This window comes from Cupressus sempervirens, chromosome 5 (genome assembly GCF_028749045.1).
Source record: "Cupressus sempervirens isolate cs-2001-9-10 chromosome 5, ASM2874904v1, whole genome shotgun sequence".
NCBI classification, from domain to species: domain Eukaryota; kingdom Viridiplantae; phylum Streptophyta; class Pinopsida; order Cupressales; family Cupressaceae; genus Cupressus; species Cupressus sempervirens.
The window spans coordinates 257,466,251-257,480,994 of NC_143122.1; the positions used below are offsets into that span (position 1 = coordinate 257,466,251).

The 14,744-nt window shown below is 33.3% G+C and overlaps 1 pseudogene; it reads right to left on the bottom strand.

Moving 5' to 3' along the window:
* Nucleotides 1-3,445: 3,445 nt before the first annotated feature.
* LOC149555517 (NAC domain-containing protein 22-like) lies at nt 3,446-11,841 on the bottom strand (annotated as a pseudogene).
* Nucleotides 11,842-14,744: the final 2,903 nt, after the last annotated feature.

Genomic DNA, 14,744 nt, shown 5'->3' on the forward strand with positions numbered 1-14,744 from the left:
GAAATAACATATAATTAATCCATCTATCTAACCATCATGAGATAACTAAAATCACTAACTAAACATACCTATATCATTATTGAAAGGGTAAACATAAACATATGAAATAATTGAATTAGCTGAGTAACTCAATAGACATATCAACTAAATATGAAATACATTTAATCTAATTCGGTAACCAAGTACTGATAATCCTAAAACATAATCAAAAAAATAACCTACAAGAATTTGACACTACAATAGAAAAGTCAAGTAGGGGTAGACATTAAATATCATCAAACATATTATGGCCAAAATGATTTTGACTGTACCCTTGTGACACCACTTAGCATTGATGTGGCATGGAGGTGGGTGAAAGGTTATGACCAAAAACCTTTTAGCCAAAATTGTATACACAAAATATATATTTTTGGCAATGACCCTTAGTGGGTCATTTCCAAAGCACAAACCTGTGTCACCCTTTATGATATCTAATAAGGTTATGGACGAATAGGTTACAGTTGAACATGCTATGACCAAACAGGTTACAATTCATGTTATAGCTGAAATGGTTTTGGGCATACCCACATGGCACCGCTTGGCATCAATGTAGCACAGAGGTAGCTGAAAGGTTACAACTGAAATCCTTTCAATCAGAACACTTTTGGCCAAAATTGTACACAAAAATGTATATTTTTTGTGGTTATCCATAGCATGTCATTTTCATTGTAGCGGCTTGTGGATTTCATGGAGTGAGTTAAGGTGTTTTGGCCATACAAGTACGTGCAATTTTTTTTTTTAAAAATTGTTTTGTTTTGTTGAGTTTTTCTTAAGTTAGTATATGTTATTATTAGCTAGATTTATTATTTTATAATTATTTTATTATTAGTTAGATTCATTGGTTAAATTAGTTAAACTTGTTTTTTTTAGTTATTATATGTTTGATAGATTAAACACATTAGAAAATTATATAGTTAAATTTAATCTAATTAACCATAGCTGAAATTCAACTAGATAACTCAGTCATGCAATTTAATACCTTGTTAATGATAGACATAGATTAAATATAGATAAGTATAGTTAAATTTAACATTAGTTAATTATAGTCATAGATTAAACTTAGTTAACATAGATTAATGTAAGTAGTCAATTGTATTTTAGAAGAATTTAACTTACTAAAACTAGAATATAAAATATCTAGCTTTTAAGATATAGAATTAACTATTGGCAGTGGATCAACATCCTTGGCAAGATTTGAGACATGGCTTAACCACCTTCTATGGTTCTATAAGACTATTGGTTGTATTGCAAAATAATAGGTCAATCTTTTGCTGTAACGACAACTTCTGGCCTTTCTAACAATTGGTATCAGAGCTTGGTTATAGGTTTAAATCTTGTAGGCCACATCGAGTGACGCTAGGAGGGTGATTGGTAGTAGTGGGCCAACATCCCTTGTAGGATTTGCGACATGGCTTAACCACATTTTGTGATTCTATATGACCACTAGTTGTATTAGGCATTGATATCCCAATCTTTTGGTGTAATGGCAATCCTAGCCTTTCTAAAACTAATGTAGTCAAATATTAGGTAGAAGAACACTACAATAACTTAGTTTCTCAAACTTATTCAAAAGATATATAATGTAAAATCTAGAGGACCAACTTTGTTTTTCAAGTACAAATCTATCTTTTTCATACTTGCATCTTAGCTCAATTTATAGGCATACATATCTTTATATACATCATACATTATGACATTTGGTACTTAGGGTGCACATACATCCTCATAGGAGGGTACTATTCATTGAGTGGGTGGTAGTGTTGAGTTTAGTACAACATGTAAAGTGACATAATCTACTAAGGAGAGAGAGAAGTTATATAGAGATACTATTGCTAGGCTATCTCATGCTATTGACATCCTAGATTCTACACTATTGATTTCTACCACCCTCCCCAATAGGGAGAAGGTTACTACTATGAGAGATGAGTTGTATCATATGATTGAGATAGTTGAATCATACAACTCATATGATGGTATCGATATTGAGTCTTTTTATTCTTGTCTTTCTTGCACTTGAAGTCCTAAATAGAAGAAATACTAAGAACTAGAAATACTATGAATCCTCACATGCAAGGAACATGCAATTCACAAAACTAAAATCTGATGCCAACTAAAGGAAATAAGAACATCCTAGAAAGCCATTTGAGATTGGTATGAATATCCTATATCAAATGATTTCTTGAATAACTTCAAATAAATGAATACATGCACATACAACTATGCCATAAAAGTGGAAACATACATATTTAATTTCCAACAATTAAAACCTTAAAGGAAAGTGATTACAATATACAAATTAGACAAATTTCAGCATCATTATAACATGTAGAATTAATATTTTAGAATTATGAAACTAGAGGAATGAGACATGATAGAAAACATAGATATACGTGGGGAAAAAATTTCTTGGTAAAAATTCCACCCTCCAAAACAAGAAGCTAATGTATTATTTAACAATAAATTAGAATACATTTTTAACCTTCACATGAAGATTTACATCTTGCTCCATCCTAGAGAAAATTGTTAACATAACCCTACGTAAAGAACTTCTCATTTCTCACTTACATCTCCTCAACAATGAACATACAAAAAAATAAAGACAGTTTCCAAAGATTCAACATTCAATATATTTATAACTTATTAAAAACTTCCTTTATGTAGAACTCCAATAGAATTAGTGAATAGAACCAAACAAGAATTGAGTTGGATTCTACCATGCCTAGAAAATTTAATAATAAAACAATCATAATTTATGCATATTGTCTGATATTATATTAATACTCTGTTAGTGCAAACGTGCTTTCTTAGACTTCCTTCTTAAGCAACAATATTAACTTAAACAATATATTTATATATTTATAACATTATACTAACCATTTTAACTTTTACACTTCAAAATCCTTTGAAAAAAATTTCAATAAAATATTTTATTGTGTTATACTACCTTATATATGATTATTATTTTGACAAATTGAGTATTCTAATAAACTCTTTAGGTTGGTTTGGCTTGGTTTTTGTATTATACTGTTCTATATATGGCTATTATTTTGACAAATTGAATATTTTAATAAACTCTTTAGATTGGTTTGGCTTGACTTACTAGTATGGATGGCAAGGATCCAAGCCCTTTAAATATAATGTCTCTATTAAGAAATCATTTCACATCTGATTATCCAAATAGGTATAAAAGAATTCACTTGACTAATTCAGATGTAATTAATGTCAAAGACACCCTATAAAAGCAATTAGGAGTGGAGTATAATGGGCTGGAAGTATTTAAATTTCTTAATTGTAAACTTAGTTTCGACAGTCATTTCTATATCAAAATACTAATATTTATAAATAAAATAAAATAAAATATGTTATTTCTTATTTTTTTTAAAAATATAAATGCATCTCAAAGATGTAAACTAAATAGAATTCCAATTTATTTTCAGAATTCAACTTTTTTGACAAAACTAAATTGCTTACCCTAACAAAAAAAATAAAAATAAAAAAATAAAAAGAGCGTAGATGCTCAAATCAAGGATTTACAAACATGAAATCTAGAAAGATGCATCTTCATTTTACATGGTAAAGCTATACTTTGAAGGAATGCATGTACCATCTGAGATGTTGTTCCAGTAGTCCTTAGGAGTTGATAACAGGACAGAAGGTGTCCATGGACTTACTAAAACAACTTTTCCCCACACATCTTGGGCACCTCTAACTCTGGCGGTTTCAACTTGGTTTCATTGAATGAAGCCATGCAGTCCAAAAGCTCTTCGTCATCACTTCTATTCTCACAACACAATCCTTCATCATCGATAGATTTACTTGGAAAGTTCATCAGCTTATAATCATGGTTACAGTTCAGTGAAAAAATGTCACGTTGTAGAAAAGAAGAAGAAGAAGGCTTCTTATTAGCTGAAACACCAAGCGAGCGTTGCTCCAGTGTTTTCTGTAGTGGGCTTTTTGTATATGCGGCACAAAACAACATCCTTCTGCACCAACAATTTATAAGAAGATATTGTCATTCTAGCAGTGTAGAGTGAAGAAATACAAAAGTGCAACTAAAATATCTAGTTTCTTGTCAAATGATCAAAATTAGATCAATAGATAATGAATGAATTACACTTGTCTTATCATATAGAAGTTTCAACATATAAAAATCTTCTAAAAATTTGTTAGAAGAATTATTAACTATTTTAGTATAATGAATTCTTCAATGAACTTTTTTGTTATAAGTGTTGTAAACAAAAACCTTACTTGAAGGGCAAGAATCTAGCATTCTGTACTCGTTCATAATCCAGTCTGTTTTCTCCCCTCGTGGGGCTTTGCCTCTATAAAAGGCCAGGGTCTTCTTAAGCCCAATGCATTATAGCTTTTTATTGCGAACTGGTCTGTCTGAACCAGTGGCCTTCTGTTGGAAACCCAAAATTTGGCTCATCTACTTATGCAGTTACAGATAACAGTTAAGTGTCATGGATCTGTAGGTCGTATAAACGTTGACAGGAGCTACGTATCACGGTATCCTGATGTATGATGATTCACCGTATATTTATAGGGCATCATTAGGCATAACCGGCGACAATGGCACCCATGACTTGAATTATGGCTCCTTACCGCGATATCTAGCTCCTGTCAACTTTTATATGACCTACAGATCCATGACACCTTCCAATACCCTGAGACTGTAAGCCTGTTCCTTCTAGCTGCGGAACACTTTTTATCTCTAGGAACAAAGAAAAACCATTCCCTTTTCCCAATAAATGCTATACCTGAGACAATGATAAATTCACACAACCCACAAGAACATAAATCCAGATTCTTACAACCATGTATGTTAAAAGAAATCTCCGAATCGAGAATTTAATATCCATTATTTAAAGCCAAGTGTTGTATCACTGAATTTTGAAATCTAAAATTTATAAACTGGATCTGTTATAATCTAGACTGGAACCACTTGGGTAATAATCAAATGTGTTTAAAATCTATCTTCTCTAGTTATCTGTAATGTCCTTAATATTATTAAATAATAATATTTTGTTATGTGTTCAAGAATCAATGTTTTTAATCTCTCGGGTCTATTGGTTATTTTTGTACTTGTCAGCGTATTGCTATTTTGTAATCCTTCGGTAAGTTTTCCTTAAGCCCTTTATTTCTTGTAGGTTGTTTTAGGCACGCTTTTGAATTATTTTCTATGTACTATGAACTCTTGTTGGAGTTCTCTGTTATTTTCCATTTCATAAGTAAAAGACCTTCCCTATTTGGCTTGTCTTGGTTTCAGTGGGAATCGACCCTCTATGTATTTCTTGATTTGATTCTGGCAAATATTGATATATATTTTTGTGGAGCGACTTTATTGGTATCTCTTGTTTGCATATCTGGATTTCTTATCGAATATTGTTCATCTTCAGATCGACTATAACTTTCCGGAAAGCCACAACTCGCAAACTATACCTTGTCACAATAAGGCTACTATATAAACTGATTCTTTACGGCCTCGGCTAAAGCTTCCATATGGCCATGGCTAAAGCTACTGTACGGCCTTGACACCGCATGGCCTCCCACTACCTAATAGCCAAACCCCAACATACTGTACGACCAATAAGGTATTGTACAACCTTTTCCATCCTTCAAATTGACACCGTATGACACACATCCTTAGGCACTGGAAAGACTACCCAAGACATAGAGGAGAACTACCAGAGACATGGAGGAGAACTACCAGAGGCACTAGAAAGACTACCGAAGGCACAGAGGAGAACTACTTGAGGCACAGAGGAGAACTACTAGAGGCACTGGAAAGAGTATTCAAGGCATGGAGGAGAACTACTTGAGGCACAGAAGAGAACTACTAGAGGTACTGGGAAGACTACCTAAAGCATTTGCTACTAGGAGCACATGAAAAAGCTATGTAAGTAATTGCCTATGGGTTGAGATCCCCTCTTTTTAGCCAATATTGCATTCGAATCGAGATCACGTATAGTTTGAGTTCCCCTTAGGAACATTACAGTGGTATCAGAGTTGGTGATCTTACCAACCTATTGATGATATTGGATGCTGTCAAGATCCGTAGGAAGAATGGGTGAATCAAGTGCTAAAATAATGCAACTTCTAAGGGAGCTAACAAGTGGATAACAACAACTTAGTCAAACCTTGTTAAATGGACAACAACAACTCTATGAGCCATTGGAAAAGGGGCAAGATCAAATTGGCAAGACCCTCTGACTTTTGGCACAAGGAAGGTCAAATGGAGGACACAATGGGCATGGTGAAAATTTTGTCAATGAAAGGCTTCACACAGAGTGATCCCACACATAACCAATGATGCCAACATTTCCTCGATGGTTAGAACAACCTAGGGAACAAGAGCCTACTTTCCTTGAAATGCAAGATCAATTCTGTCAAGACTGGTTCGATGCTGGATTTGATGTAGAATTGTCTTTCAAGGATTATGTGGATTTGTGGATGAGGTATTCTAGAAGGTAGGATGATTACAATGATGACATTAGATGAAATATTGGAAAGATAAACTTATCATGCTTTGATGGATCTGGGCATACATCAACGCAAGCATGGGTTCAAAAGGCTGATACATACTTCTAGCTCAACCCCATGCCTAAAGAAGAGGCTATCAAGTTTGCTGCACTTCACTTAGAGGGAATCACCCATGAATGGTGGCACCATGGGATGGTCACCCTCGGTCATAATTGAATCACTTCATATGTCAAATTTATAGAGAGGCTTATTGATCACTTTGATAGAAAGGATTTGGAACTTAACTTTAAGGAGTTGGCACAACTAAAGTAGACTAGATCATTAGAGAGCTATATTATAGAATTTCAGAGGCTGTGACAGACATTTTAGAGAGAATACTTGTTGTTTTATTCATGGATGGGTTGACTGAACCCTTAAAGGGTTGGGTGAAGGGTTTTAACCCTGACACACTTGTGGTAGCAATCAAGAAGGCACAAGACATGGCAAAATCCACTTCTTTGTCTAAAAGTTATTCACATGCTAGGCCACCCATCATTCTGAAGGAGAAAGACAACAAGCCCCCTCCAAAGAAGTAGTCAATAGATGAAGCTATGAGACAAGATCTGAGGAGAAGGAAGCTATGTTTTAATTGTAAGGAATTATGGGAACCAAGACACTGGTGCTTAGGGAAGGGGAAGAGCCATTACATAGAAGTGATGTGAGACAATGAAGAGGACAAGGAACCATGAGTCAAAGAAGATGATCAACAAATTGCGAAAGAGGGAAACATAAATCATGTAGAGAGGATTGCTACACTAGTACACTGAGGAGAAACCATTGCTCTTGTGGGCACTCTAAGGTGTACTATTTTTTGGGTGCAAGGAACTCTCCAAGAACAAAGGGTCATAGTTATGCTGGACAGTGGGGCCACACTTAATTTCATTAATTCATCACTTGTGGAATGAAGAGGTTTAACTATGGAGACACATGTAGAATTCCAAGTCAAGGTAGTCAGAGGAAACCTCTTATCATGTACCCATTTGGTCCCACAACTTAGCATCACCATGGGAAACCATACAATGATTGAAGATCTATTTGTTGTAAATCTAGATGACATGGAAGTAATTCTTAGTATCCAATGGATGGAAACATTAGACGAGTACACCTAGAGTTTCAAATGAATGGAGTTTTCATTCAAAGTGGATGGAAAGAAGGTGGTCCTTAGGGGAATGTCAAATGGAGGGCTGAAGGAAATATCAACACAATGGATGTAAGCTATTCTTCGACATGATGACATTGTTTGGGCAACACAATGTTTGATATCAACAAAAATGATGAAATGAAAATAGATTAACCACCAAGATGATGAACTTCACATAGTGTTCGATAAGCATAGTACAATCTTCATCAACATCCCTCCGGGCATCCCTCCACACAGAGGATTTGAGCACATCATTGAGTTGGAGGAAGGAGCAAAACCCGCTATCACTACACCCTACAACCATCCAAAAAGGTTTAAGGAGGAGATAGAAAAAATGATCTAAGAACTCCTAGAGAAAGGATGGATTTGGCCTAATTGTAGCCCCTTTGCATCATCAATAGTTTTGGTTAAGAAGAAGGATGGAACCCTCCAAATGTGTGTGGAAAATCATGCACTGAACAAGAAAACCATTAAAAATAGGTACCCCATCCCCAAGATTGATGAACTATAGGATGAGTTACATGGTGCACTCTATTTTTCAAAAATAGATCTTCGTTTGAGATACCATCAGATTTGCATGAGGGATGAAGATGTGGAGAAGATTGCCTTCCATTGCTGCTATGGACATTATGAGTTCCTAGTTATGCCATTTGGTCTAACTAATTCTCCAACTACTTTCTAGTCATGCATGAACCACATCTTCAACAAGCAACTGGGAAAGTACCTAATGTTATTTTTTGATGACATACTTATTTACAGTAAGAAATGGGAGGAACATTTGAGGCATTTGGATGAAGTACTTGGAATTATGGAGTCACAATCACTATTTTCCAAGAGGTCTAAATGTGACTTTGGAATGACACAGATATTGTATCTAGGGCATATAATCATTGCTCAAGGGGTTCAAGTACATCAGGAAAAGATTCAAGCCATCTTGGATTGGCCACCTCCCAAGACTCTCTCTAATCTACGTGGATTTCTTGGATTGTGTAGTTACTATAGAAGGTTCATGAAGGAGTTTTCACAACTTAGTGCACCATTGATAGACCTAACAAAAAAAGGATCTTTTCATTGGGATATGAAGGCACACCACACTTTTGACAGGTTGAAGGAAGTTATGTGTTCATGCATAGTACTGGTACTTTCTAATTTTAATTTGCCTGTCATCTTGGAGTGTGATGCTTCAGAAGAAGGTATTGGCATGGTGTTGATGCAAAACTGTCACCCCATTGTATTCAAGAGTCAAAAACTCTTAGAAGCAGAAATATTGTACTCCATCTATGATAAAGAGATGCTCGTAATCATGCATGCACTAACAAAGTTTCAGCAGTATTTTGTTGGGGCAAAATTTGTGGTGTGGATAGATCACATAGCCTTAGATATTTTTTAGAGTAGAAAGATTTAAATTATTGAAAACATAAGTGGGTGAGCAAAATCCAAGATTTTGACTTTGATATTGAGTATGTGAAGGGAAAACATAATGTAGTGGCTGATGCTCTATCAAGGAGGACTACAATATGTTCATTGTTCAAAATTTCAGCATATTGGAAGGAATGCCTATTGGTTGAATACTCCAAAAACATATTTGCTTGCTAGTTGATGGATGTTCAAGTACAAGATGATAGGAATAAGGTGGTTGATGATATTATCTACTACAAGGGCATGATTTATCTGGTACCCAAGTCCAAAATGAAGGAAAAAATTCTAAAGGAGATGCATGATTCACCATTGGCTGGACACCCAAGATACCTAAAAAACTATAAGCAAATCTAAGAACATTTTAGATGGAAGGGCCTCAAGAATGATGTCTTACAATATGTACGGGAATGCCCTACTTGTTAGCAAAACAAATTTGAGCATACCCTACTTGTGGGACTTCTCCAACCATTGCTGATCCCTGATCAAAAGTGGGAAAGCATTTCAATGGATTTCATCACTGGGCTACCCAAAGTTCAGGGGAAGGACTGCATTTTTGTTGTGGTTGATTGTTTGACCAAGTATGCCCATTTCTTATCCATTTCCATCAAGTACCAAGCATCAAAAGTGGTTGAGCTATTCTATCGTGAGGTTTTACATTTACATGGTCTTCCACAAAATATAGTAAGTGACAGATATAATCATTTCCTTAGCAATTTTTGGATGGAGTTATTTAGGCTAATAGGAATGGAGTTGTCACCAAGTACGAGCTACCATCTATAGTCAGATGGATAGACTAAGATTGTGAACAAATGGTTGGAGGGCTATCTAAGGAATTATGTTTCAATGCAACAAAAGGCATGGGTGTATTGGTTGCATTTGGGTGAGCATTGCTACAACACTACCTATCACATGTCAATAGACATGCCACCCTTCAAAGCATTGTATGGTTATGAACCTTCATCATTCATGGATTTTGCCGTACGGCCTTGACACCATATGGCCTCCCATTTCCTGATGGCCAGAACCCAACATATTGTACAACCAATAAGGTACTGTACGACCTTTTCCATCCTACAAATTGACATCGTATGACACACATCCTGAGGCACTAGAAAGACTACCTGAGGCACAGAGGAGAACTATTAGAGGCATGGAGGAGAACTACCACAGGCATTGGAAAGACTACCCAAGGCATGAAGGAGAACTATGCACAAAGGACAACTACCAGAGGCACTAGAAAGACTACCCAAAGCACAAAGGAGAACTACCCGAGGTACGGAGGAGAACTACTAGAGGCATTGGGAAGACTACTTGAAGCATGAAGGGAGAACTACTTGAAGCATTTTCTATTGAGAGCACACGACAAGACTACCTAAGTAATTGCCTAAGGGTTGAGATCCCCTCTTTTTAGTGAATATTGCATTCATATCGAGATCATGTATAGCGCAAGTTCCCCTTAAGAACATTACATTATCCCATGGTTGATCATGAAGTTTGGTACCGAATTAAGTGCTTTCAAATATAGAAATTCATTATATCAGTGGACGCTTCACAATTTTTAACTTTTCTAAACTTTTTAAAAATATTTATGCAATAATTTTATGTTTATATTTTAAAATAAACTTAGTGATCTATCATTGGTATGGTATTTTGCAAATTATAAGAAGATTGTAGGGCTCATGGGTTCGAATATTTAGGATGCAAAAATGAAATTCATTCTGAAGTGTTAGATCTTTAATGCTTTTCTATCAAGTCTAATATTTACAAATTTTACATAATTCATTTAAAATTATTTTGATGACAAATCATATACTATGAATGATTTTACTTTAAAGTCATCATATCTGCAATCTTGAAAAAATTTAGTAAACACCATTTCCCAACAAATCAGAGATTGATAAAATAAGTATTATATGATTAAAAAAAGTACTATAAGATCATAACAATTTTTTTTTTTAAAATCTTGATTTAATTGGATAACCGAATATGATATGAAACATTCATCCTAAAACAAATTTTATACAATGAAATTCAGAAACAACAACGACGAACATCAAGAATCACAACATTCCTATCTTCAAGTAAGATGTGATAAACTAACCATCTTAAGTAAGATTTGATAAGATAACCATCTTCCAATCAGCACATACCCATCTTAACAAAGATCTGATAACAAGAATATCTATAAAATTAAAGTAGGCTTACGGACTTACCTTCAACCTAACAAGATTTTCCAACAAATACTAATAAACATAACAGAAACTCTAACAAATACAATTTCAATCCAAAATAAAACAACATGATTGAAATAAAACAACATGAAACTATCTTAACATTTGCAGATCATTGAAAGACTAATAACTTTTTCTATCATAATTAGTACCTGGGAGCTGCCAAGGATCATATCGGTACAAATCCAAAGTCCCAATGATATCAAATCCAAACTGTTGGCCTTGCACTTTTTCCCTGAGATAAAACCCCACTAATTCCTCTTCTATGGGGTGAAATCTGAATCGAGGAAGCTGAAATTCTCCCTCTACTTTGCCTTCCATCTTCAACCATCAAATGAATAGAAAACAAAACATAGCCTCTATTCTATATATTACAAACCTCTATTCTATATATTACAAAAGTTCTCAGAGCTTGCAATAAAATCAAGTCTTGCTCTTCAACAAACCCTAAAAAATGTGGAGGTAATTTCCTGGAAACTATCATGCCAACTATACTCCATTCAATAAAATCAAGTCTTGTTCTTCAAACAATAACTAAGTCTTGTGCTTCAAGTCCAAATTTTATAAGACTTTTGAATACACGCACGAATTTGGTTTTGCATTATCTGAATACAAGTCATTCCGCGTTATAATGGAGAAAAAGACTCGACTCTTGAATGGACGTCAAATCCATGAATGTATACACAGCCTTGCCATGATCTGCTTGGAATCTCTCATTTGAATATAAAATTTAGAGTCTCTTTCACCGCGTCAAAGTCATTGGGCATACACACGCGCGTTCACATAAAGAAATGCAGAGTGGCTTTTCATGGTCTTGAAAGATTGAAATTTTTATTATACACCATAAATGCCAACTTGACTTAGAAAAATTATTCGGGTAAACCATAAATGCCAACTTGACTTATAAATATTATTCGGGTAATGTTTTTGTCATACAATATTGTTTTGTATTAACTTCTTGGTATGTTCTTGGCTTTGCAAAAGATTTCATTCCAGGTGTAAAGTCTGTTAATTTTTTGTTGACTCTTTGTTGCATATATATTATTGTTATTGAACATTGCTTATGTTCTTATAGACTATTTGGTTTTAGCGAACTTGTAGATCATTCAGTCTATTTATGCATAATATAATGGTTGATTGCTATAAGAAATGGAGATTCGGAGAAGTAGTGACAAACCCATAATTATTTTATTAAACGGGTCAAGTGCAATTTAATTTGTTGAGCTTATATAAAATATAATTTATATAATTTTTTCTTAACATGTTAAGAAAGTAATTGAATATTAGTTTTGCTTAAGTAAATTATATATAAAATAAGTTATCAAATGGAAGGAAGTATAAGGTCTAAGATTTTGTTCAATAAGATTTTAGATGAGAGAAATAAGTTATAGATAGGCAAAGACTACATATCAATTGAGGTATTTTTCATCTGTAAACTCTATTTTACAGATTATGTGGGAAAGAATGGTAAGGAGAAAAATAAGTAGTAGCTTGAAGAATTTGATCTCAAATGTAATTATTGTGAAAGAAAAATATACACAAGGATGAATATCTTTGGAGGAAAAATAAGATTCTAGATGAGAGAAATAAGTCATCCATGAGACAGAGACTACATAAAAATTGAGGTATTTTTGTTCATAAACTCTATAGACTATGTGGGAAGGAATGGTAAGGAGAAAAATAAATAGTGGCTTGAAGAATTTAATCCGCCATGTAATTATTGTGAAAGAAAAATACACATAGGGATGAATATCTTTGGAGGACAAATAAGATTCTAGATGAGAGAAATAAGTCATAGATGAGGCAAATAATACATATAAATTGAGCTATTTTTCATTTATTAACTCTATAGACTATGTGGGTAGGAATGGTGAGGAGAAAAATAAATAATATCTTGAAGAATTTAATCCCACATGTAATTATTATGAAGGAAAAATATACACATACGGGAAGGAATGGTGAGGAGGAAAATAAATAGTATCTTGAAGAATTTAATCCCACGTGTAATTATTGTGAAAGAAAAATATACACAGGAATGAAGGACAAATATACTAATTATGTAGGTAAGGATTAAATCGTTTCAAAAATAGTGCAATGAAATAAAATAAAAAGAATATTTTATGTAGGTAAGGATTAAATTGTTTCCAAAATAGTGCAATGAAATAAATAAAAAGAATATTTTATGTAGGTAAGGATTAAATCATTTTCAAAATAGCGCAATGAAATAAAAAATAAAGAATATTTTAGCTTGTAGTGGGATGCTTATAAGGTTACAAAACCAAATACTCTAATATCTTTATAGTTTCTAGGGGATAGTTGAGAATGTCATATAACTTCTTGTTACTTAGGTAATGGGCCAAAGCCTAGATTAATTATTATTTGTGTTAGCAAAGTATAAAATCAATATAAAACCCTAAAAATACATCCCTTAAAGCCCATAATTTTAAATATTAGATTTTTTCTACTTAACAAACATTTTACTAGTAGTTTCCCCTAAAGGATAATGAGATTTTATATAAGATATAATAACTTACAAAGAAGGTTTGTAATAATGTATATTATAGATTTTAAAGTAAATAATAAGTGGGAAAATATATAATTTTTGTTTACTATTCAATATTATTTTGTCTAAGGGGTTTAGCTAAGTTGGTTGAAGCAATAGATCTCATTATGAAAATCTTGGCTCAGATCACAAAGAGTGAAATTTTTGTGTAATTTTAAGTTGTGACTTATAGTCTTCCATTGGTTGTATTTGTTTCATTTTAAGAGGTCATCTATAGGTTGTGGCTTTTGGTCTTCCAAGAGTTGTTATTAAAATTTATTAGTGAAAAAAAAGAGAAATTATAGACTCTAATTTTTATTATTTAGTGGCACTTATGAGGAGAGGTCTCCATAATGATGATGATTTACATATCTACCGAGTGTATATTTTTAATTAATAAAATGAACATAAAAATATAAATACAAAAACAATTAAATATAAATATAAATATAAGAAAACATAAATGTAAATATGTGAAAATATTAATATAGTAATAAAACCTTTTTTTTTTTTTTAATGAACATAGATCTATGAAAAAAATGGTATATAAATGTATATGAATTATGAGAATACAAATATATAAATGTGACAACATATAAATATAAACAAGAAAACATAAATATCATAATATATGAATATAAATATACTAGCACTTTCCCTATAAGAGGTGTAAGGAAATAACTGATACACATTATTTTACATGTTTTAACTAATGATATTCTCAATTGTGTAAAATTGAATAGATTATCTAGGTAATTTATATTGCATGAATCATTTGCCCCAATCAAAAGAATTTCTTGGCTCATGTAGTCATGACATGAAAAATAAAGTTGCCCAATAGATAGGTTAC